The following is an 8,581-nucleotide window of genomic DNA, read 5'->3' as shown; positions in this document are numbered from 1 at the left end:
TGGAATAGTGTTATTCCCATAGCACCTCTTGCCTATACCTATCTAGCTCGGACTGACATAACTAAGCTCCTCCCCACCTATACCTTGCTTTCGTCTTGCAGTAGTCAAGCGGAACGGCGGACTTTGAACTATGGTGACATTTTAACATAGCTAATAGAAATCATAAATCATAAGGAATTTGTACATTTCATTTCTTTCCAAGAATATTCCCTCAGGTGATGGAATTCGGTAGTATGACATCTTCATCAGTTTTTTTTTTAAGTCCAATTTTGACTAATACGTCTCATGGTAAACTAGTTTTTTTCCTTTCCATTAATGGATTGTGTAAATTTCAGCAATTCTGTTCGTTTTCACTTGTTTCCATCGGTATTACGAGCTTTATGTTATTTATTATTATTTTTTTTATCAGTCTGAAAACAATATTAAATGAGCTTTTCTGGGCTCAGCTCGTGTCGCTGCGCGAAATATCCTTTAATCTATTATTTCTAGGGTAAATGTACTAACACATACCAGAGAATAAATAAAATAAAGAAAAAGGTCAGTATAACTGACTCGCTCACCCTCCAAGAGGGTGTCGGTATGAACACTAGGCGAGTGAGACCACTACCACGAGCCAAATGCCAATAGAAATCTCCCACTACAAAAACCCTCCATGAGGGGAGCCGACCCACAGAGTTGAGCAGCTCGTACTACTACTACTCCATCCATGCTGCCGACTGCTGCGCCTCTGGTGGCCATCCTTTTCAGTTAGCGCACACGAGTCACACGTGCTATTTTTCTCTCTGTGTTTTTTGTGCCCTTTCGTTGGATTTATCTATAATGGAGCGTGCAGCTATCGCAGCAGCTAAGTTAAGTACTCAGTATTTATGGTTAGTTGGTTTTTTTCCGCCCTGAGACAGTATTTGCCGTTTTTTAGGTATAAATACGAACTCTGGGTCGGAAGCATGGCAGCATGGTCTGCCTCGTGGTGGGTTTCGTTCTTGGTTCTACCCATACCTAGAACATCCCCACTTATCTTTGTACGCTCTATATTAATTATCCGTTTTACTTAGGGTACTGTCTACTCAGGTTTGTCATGCATGCATGTCTTTTACCTTATGTAGGCTTCTTCTATCCAGACCCTAGTTCCGGCTCTTAGTATCGGCCTCTCTGACTAGCTTTGAGTGGTAGACTTACCTTCGGGTTAGTCGTACACTCCTGGATTTTTTTCTCCTACTATATTGCTTTCTTCTTTTGTATTTAATTTATTATACTATGTATTTTGTTATAGTTAGGTTAGTTAGGCGTCTGGCTTAGCCTAGGTCCTGGCTCTTTGAGCCTATACTACGCTCATCAGGTTCGGTTGCTTCCCTATAGCATCTCTCTGATCAGTTGGTTTGGTGGCCCAGTGGGCCTATATTGCTACTGCTTTTCAGTTCAGTTGCTTCCCGATAGCATCTCTCTGATCAGTTGGTTTGTCCTAGGCTTAGTTATCTTGTTTTGGTCTTACCGCCTCGTGGTCACTACATGATCACGAGACAGCCAGACGCCTGCCCAGTCCCCTTCCCCCCCCCTCCCGCTCTTCCATAGAGTCGGGGGAGGGTGGGTCGGTCTGCCCATGCTCGCTCCACATACCCGAGCCTGCCTCCCTCTCTCCCCCCAGGCGGAGGGGCTAGGGAGGGGGACGGGACAGACCCAGACTGGACTCGACCTCTCCGGCTTCTCGGTCCGGCCGGGTGGTAACGTGGTGGGGGGTACTGGCCTTTCCCCCCATCCGTTGCTACCTTGTCGCTCCGTCTAGCTCGAGCCTGTATGTCTTCTCGCTCTTTCCCACCTTACTAGGGCTCCTTTCCTGATCGGAGTCCTGGCATCCAGCGGAAAGATGTTAGTCCACCCAGTAGAGTGGACCGAACATACAGTGGGTCCCTGCTAACCTTACCGTATTGCTGAGTTACTACACTCCGCTACGCACTGGACTTGGTCCGTTCGTTTGAGTTTTATTTAGGTTTAAGAGTTTATTAGATTAACTATAAGTTTATCTTAATACCTTAAACCTTCCATCCCCCCCTCCCTTACATGTCTTACCGGATCTCTCCGGGATTATAGCCTATTCAGGCGAAGCAGGGAGGGGTTATGCCCAAACTTTTTTTCCGAGCTCCGGCATGCAACGGAGTTCTTCTGTCCTTTAGCCTGTAAGTGATTTATTCTTTAAGATACTCATGTGTCTTCCCACTTACAGGCCACCAACTGTGAGCATCCGGGATGCGCCGCCACACTTCAGGACCCATGTGGACACGAAGTTTGCCGGTCCCATGCTCCATGCGCGACTCCGCAACGGGGACATCCAGGTCTGGTACCATGAGACGTGTACCATATGTTACGATCTGGTGAGCCAGCTTTTTAGACGGGGTAAGTATTCCATCTCCGGTAGCTGCTCCGCTTCTGTTTTAGTGCTTAAGTTTTCATCATTCACTTTAACTTAAGGCATCTAAGTTTAAGTTATACTTTAAGTTTTTAGTTTTTAAGTGATTCTTAAATCTAATCTACGCCCTCTCTTCCAGGCGCCGGCAGTGAGGGATACCGCACTGGCAAACCCTGCGGGCCTGGGTCGGCGTTTTGGGAAGAAGCGCCGCCAAGGGTATGCCCTACATCCTAGAGAAGCGTTTGTCGGTATTAATCTTCCCCGGAGGCAAGGCGACAGGATACGTCGACCCAGTAGAGGCGGCCCCGACTATCGCCTTCATCCAACAACAGCTGGCTGCCTCATTAACTGACCAAGACCAGGATATCTCCAGGACGTCGCGACTTTAGATATTAATGTGGAACCTATGGTAGGTGTAGACGACCTGTTGGTCGAGGTAGGTAAGGTGGACCCCACCCAGGGTCACCTTGGGCGTAACTGTTTTTCTTCTACTCCTGCAACCTCTCCATCCTTCCAAGGCTTTACAGGTGATGAATGTATACTCTCCTGACGCTTCGGTTAGACCTAAGGTCAAGGGTCAAGCAGTGAAATCCTTGACTAAGACGTCGTCGTCGTCTAAGAAGACGACTTCGGCTTCATCCTCCTCGCGTAAGTCTCCGGCTGGGAATCCCGGAGCAGACAGGTCTAAAGCTTCTAGCTCCGGCTCTAAGTCCTCGAGGAATAAATCCTCCAGAGAGAGATCTCGCACTCCGGCAGAGTCACCAGTTCCGCTACCCTTGGTTCCGATTCAGAGCCACCCCTCCACCTCCGCAGCAGCTTCCGGCCTTGGACTCCAATGCTGGCCTGTTGCAACAGGTGGGAGACCTGGTTGGGTCCCTAAAGAGTAGCATGAAACAAATGATCTCTCGATTGTCGGATAGGATTACTTCCCAAGACTCCATTATAGCCGGACTGAGAGAAGCCCCTCTAGCCTCTCCTCCACTTTTCCAATACGAGTGGAACTCAGCTTCCTCCGTATGACTCGCTACCTCCGTTCTCGATGACAACCCATGGAGAGTAGCGTCATACGCCCCCTTCCAAGACGGTCTCATTTCTATACCGGAATTTGGAACTCGAAGGATAGAGGACTTCGAGTTCTACCCGGAAGACCTCCAGCCTCCGTTCATAGGCTACGCAAGGCTCACAGCTTCAGCCATGGTTCGGGATGATAGGGTACCAAAGGAGACAGTCCTCTATTCACAAGACCGAGGCTCAGAGAGAATGGCTCAGGTGTTTAGAGGACATGGATTGTTCTAATACCAAGATACAACCTTTTAAGAGTCCCTTTTTTACCATTTTCACAATGGATGAGAGTACCGCCGCTCCCGTTCCCTGACAAAGATCGCGAGGTCTACCATCCCAGCGGCCAGAAGGGGGAACCCATGCCTCAATTGAAGGAAGCAGATCCCACATCTCCGTTACTCCCCCAGCCGGAGAATTGTGGGAAGACTTGCCGAACACCTTCTCAGCTGGCAAACTCAAACCGACTGTGCTATGGAGCAGTTTGGTGAAAAGCTACCCAGGCTCCCAGATAGCCTTATTCAGGCTGAATTTGACGCGAAATCGCGATTAGCCAGATCAATTAACTCTATGGCTATGACTGAGGTAGCAACTATAGCCTATGGCTCAGAACCGCTTTTTAAGCTCATGACCAAATCCCTGACTCAAACGGTACGTCAGATATGTTTGTTTGCCACTGCTAGAACGAATTGTAGGAAGCATGTCCTACAAGAGGCAACCATTCGGCATGAGCCGAATAGGTTACTCTCGTCTAACATCTGGGGAGCAGATCTCTTCCCAGAAGCTATGGTGAAGAAGTCCAGTCAGAGGCTACGAGGCTGAACCAGAGCCTTAAGGACCGTTGGGCCTTACGCTAGAGGAGCAAGACCTAACAGCTAAAGGTAAGGGACAGAGGAAACCCAGGGCGTTTCCAACCTTACCAGAAAAAGCAGCCACGCTTTCCTCAGCAAGTTCCAGCGTGCCCTTAGTGCAAACAGCCCAACCTTCCACTTCTAAAGCTCAATCACAGCCAATTTATGTGATATCCCCTCAGCCTCAACCCTCCACCTCTTTACGCCATCTCTCCAGCTTACAATCAAGCCTTCGAGAGTCAAGCTTACAGAGAAGTATGACCGCTCGGGTAAGGGAGGCAGAGGTAAGCGTTCCTTTCGTGGGAGAGGATCGGGAGGCCCCTTTAATAGGGGAAAGCACTTCAGAGAGGCCGAGGCGGTTACCAGAGCCAATGAGAACTTCAGGTAGGAGGAGGCTGTTTCACTTTCGCCACCGGTGGAACTTCAGCGAATGGGCTCAGAGCATAGTGTCAAAAGGCCTGGGTTGGAGCTGGTTGACGAACCCACCTCCATCCAGACCTTTCCGTCAACTTCCTTCCAAGGAATTGACAGAGTACGCGGAGGACCTCCTTCAGAAAGGAGCTATAGCGAGAGTCCAAAGAGATTAAAATTTCAAGGTCGCTTGTTCAGCGTGCCAAAGAAAGGCTCACAAAAAGAAGGGTAATCTTAGACTTGTCCCCGCTTAAACTTAGCCATCCGCTGCGACAAGTTCAAGATGCTCACGATCTCGCAGGTGCGGAACCTTACTTCCCCGTGGGGCCGTCACCACCTCTATCGATCTTACAGACGCCTACTATCATATCCCCTATTGCAAGACACTTCCGTCCGTATCTGGGTTTCAAGATAGGAGACCAGGCATTCTCCTTCAAGGTAGTTCCCTTCGGACTCAACGTGGCACCCAGGGTGTTTCACGAAGCTAGCGGAAGTGGTAGTGCAACAACTCAGGACACAAGGGATTATGGTAGTAGCGTATCTCGACGATTGGTTGATCTGGGCTTCAACAGTCGAGGAATGCAACAGAGCTACACTGAAAGTGATTCAGTTCCTGGAATATCTAGGCTTCAAGATAAACAGGACCAAGTCAAGACTCACAGAGTCAAACTTTCAGTGGCTGGGCATTCAATGGAATCTATCCTCCCATACTCTGTCGATTCCATCAACCAAAAGGAAAGAAATAGCGAAGTCAGTCAAGCAATTTCTAAGTCACAAACTGGCGTCAAGGAGGACTCAGGAAAGGATCCTGGTTCTCTCCCAGTTTTGCATCAGTGACGAACGTCTTAATGAAAGCCAAACTGAAAGACCTAACCAGAATCTGGCGCTCACGAGCAAATGTCAGGTCCAGGGACAAACTATCCTCAGTCCCTCTGATTCTAAAGAATCGACTTCGGCCGTGGGCGAAAGTCAAGAATTTGTCAGTGTCAGTACCTCTTCAGTTCCTTCCACCAGGATCACCATCCACACAGACGCGTCCTTAAAGCGGTTTGGGGAGGGTATTCCCAGGTCAAAAAGGTTCAAGGAACTTGGTCACCTCAGTTCCGTCAGTTTCCATATAAACGTACTGGAGGCAATGGCAGTGTTCTTGACTCTAAAAAGGTTGCGCCCACCAAAGTACTCCCACATAAAGCTAGTTCTGGACAGCGCAGTGGTAGTACATTGTATAAACAGAGGAGGCTCCAAGTCACGTCATCTAAATCATGTCATGGTAGCCATCTTCTCCCTGGCAGACAAGTTCAGTTGGCATCTCTCCTCCACTCACATAGCTGGAGTGAGAAACGTCATAGCAGACGCGCTATCCCGATCAGTGCCCCTAGAGTCGGAATGGTCACTGGACAACAGTTCGTTCCAATGGATCCTTCAAAGAGTTTCCAGGGCTACAGGTGGATCTCTTCGCAATCTCAAGCGAACCACAAACTGCCGTGTTATGTAGCCCCCAACCTGGACCCTCTGGCCTATGCCACGGACGCCCTGGCTCTAGACTGGAACAACTGGAAGAAGATTTATGTCTTTCCTCCAGTGAATCTTCTCATGAAAGTTTTAAACAAACTCAGGACATTCAAGGGTCAAGTGGCTCTAGTAGCCCCAGACTGGCCGAAGAGCAATTGGTATCCCCTAATTCTGGAACTGGGCCTTCGTCCTCTTCGGATCCCCAATCCCAGGCTCTCCAGTCAGTACAAACGAAGACTGTGTTCGCTTCCTCAGGGATTCTCAAAACCCTAACTTTATGGATTTCATGAAGTTTGCGGCAAAAAGAGATGCGAATATTGACCCTCAGAATATTCTCTTCTTGGAATCCGATAAAAGGGATTCAACTTTGAGACAGTATGATGCTGCTGTCAAAAAGTTAGCAATCTTCCTGAGAGAATCAGATATTAGAATCATGACAGTTAATTCAGCTATATCCTTTTTCAGATCCTTATTTGAAAAAGGTTTAGCAGCTAGCACGTTACGACAAACAAGTCAGCCTTGAAAAGATATTTCAATTTGGGTTCAACATAGACTTGACGGATTCCTACTTCTCGTCTATTCCTAAGGCATGTGCTAGAACTTAGACCTTCTGTAAGACCTACGTCAGTTTCATGGTTCTTAAACGATGTTCTAAAACTGGCTTCAGAAACCGATAATGACACATGCTCGTTTATAATGCTCTTAAGAAAAACCCTATTTTTATTAAGCTTAGCTTCAGGAGCAAGAATTCAGAACTGTCGGCTTATCCAGAAGATCCGGATCATATTCAATTCCTTCCACAGGGGAAGTCCTACTTTCTCCGGAACGTAGCTTTTTAGCAAAGAATGAAGATCCTTTGATGAGTGGGAACCTTGAAGGTACTACCCCTTCCACAAGATGTATCTCTTTGCCCAGTTTTCAACCTTACTAGCCTTTCTGTCCAGGACCTCCTCATCCTCATCGGTCCCCTCTTTAAGAGGGAAAAAAGGTGGAACTTTATCCATTAAAGGCATCAGGCAACAAATCCTGTACTTTATTAAGCAAGCCAATCCTGACTCTTTCCCGAAAGCACATGATGTCAGGGCATAGCCACCTCAATTATTCCTTTCCAACATATGAACTTCGATGAGTTGAAAAAGTATACCGGATGGAAATCGCCGACAGTGTTCAAACGTCATTACCTTAAGTCCTTGGAAGCTCTGAAATTTTCAGCAGTAGCAGCGGGTAACATAGTTTCCCTGACTCTAGCTAATCTGTAGTAGAAGATTCAGTCCTCCTTTCTACCTGCCTCACCCAACAGTTCGTCTATTCCTGCCTTGTTCATTTACCATTCACCTTGTGTCTTTAGCTGCTTTTATGATGGTGTAGTGGGTGCCCCTTATTTTTTTTGCTAGGGACACTCACAGATGATTATAGATATTGATCTCATGGATGTTATCCCCCCTTATTTTTATTTTTTATGCTAGGGGATACATCTGATTTATATGGTTACGGGTTTTGTATATTAAGTCATATACATTCCTTTATATATTATCATTGTTGATTAATTTGTTCATTTGATTATTTTAATTGCTATAATATTTTTGATACATGCCCTTTACACAGATACCATTTTGATACATGTAAGCATTTTACCTCTGTATATATGTAATTACCTTATGTTAAGAACATGATTAGAATTAAGTGTAATTTAAGCATATTTCTATTTTGTATCATGTGTATATGTATCTTTTTAGCAATTATATTCTTTTTATATTTATTTTATCTTTTATTTGAGACCTATTCTGATTTATTTTATTACTTTTGTTTACAATCTTGTGCTATTTCTCTGGTACGATTTCACGCAGCGACACGAGCTGAGCCCAGAAAAGGGATTTTTGACGTAAGGAAAAATCTATTTCTGGGCGATTGGCTCGTGTCGCCAGCGAAATCCCACCCTACCCATCCCTTCGCCCAAGATTGTCTGCTAACTTCAGGATGGCCACCAGAGGCGCAGCAGTCGGCAGCATGGGATGGAGTAGTAGTAGTACGAGCTGCTCACTCTGTGGGTCGCTCCCCTCATGGAGGGTTTTTTTGTAGTGGGAGATTTCTATTGGCATTTGCTCGTGGTATGGTCTCACTCGCCTAGTGTTCATACCGACACCCTCTTGGAGGGTGAGCGAGTCAGTTATACTGACCTTTTTCTTTATTTTATTTATTCTCTGGTATGTGTTAGTACATTTACCCTAGAAATAATAGATTAAGGAATATTTCGCTGGCGACACGAAGCCCAATCGCCAACGAAATAAGAGTATGTACGTCAAAATCCCTTTTTCATGCTCAGGTAGTTTTTTTTTTTACTCTTGTC

The sequence above is a fragment of the Macrobrachium nipponense genome, chromosome 6, assembly GCF_015104395.2.
Source record: "Macrobrachium nipponense isolate FS-2020 chromosome 6, ASM1510439v2, whole genome shotgun sequence".
NCBI lineage: Eukaryota > Metazoa > Arthropoda > Malacostraca > Decapoda > Palaemonidae > Macrobrachium > Macrobrachium nipponense.
This window is presented reverse-complemented; position numbering follows the sequence as displayed.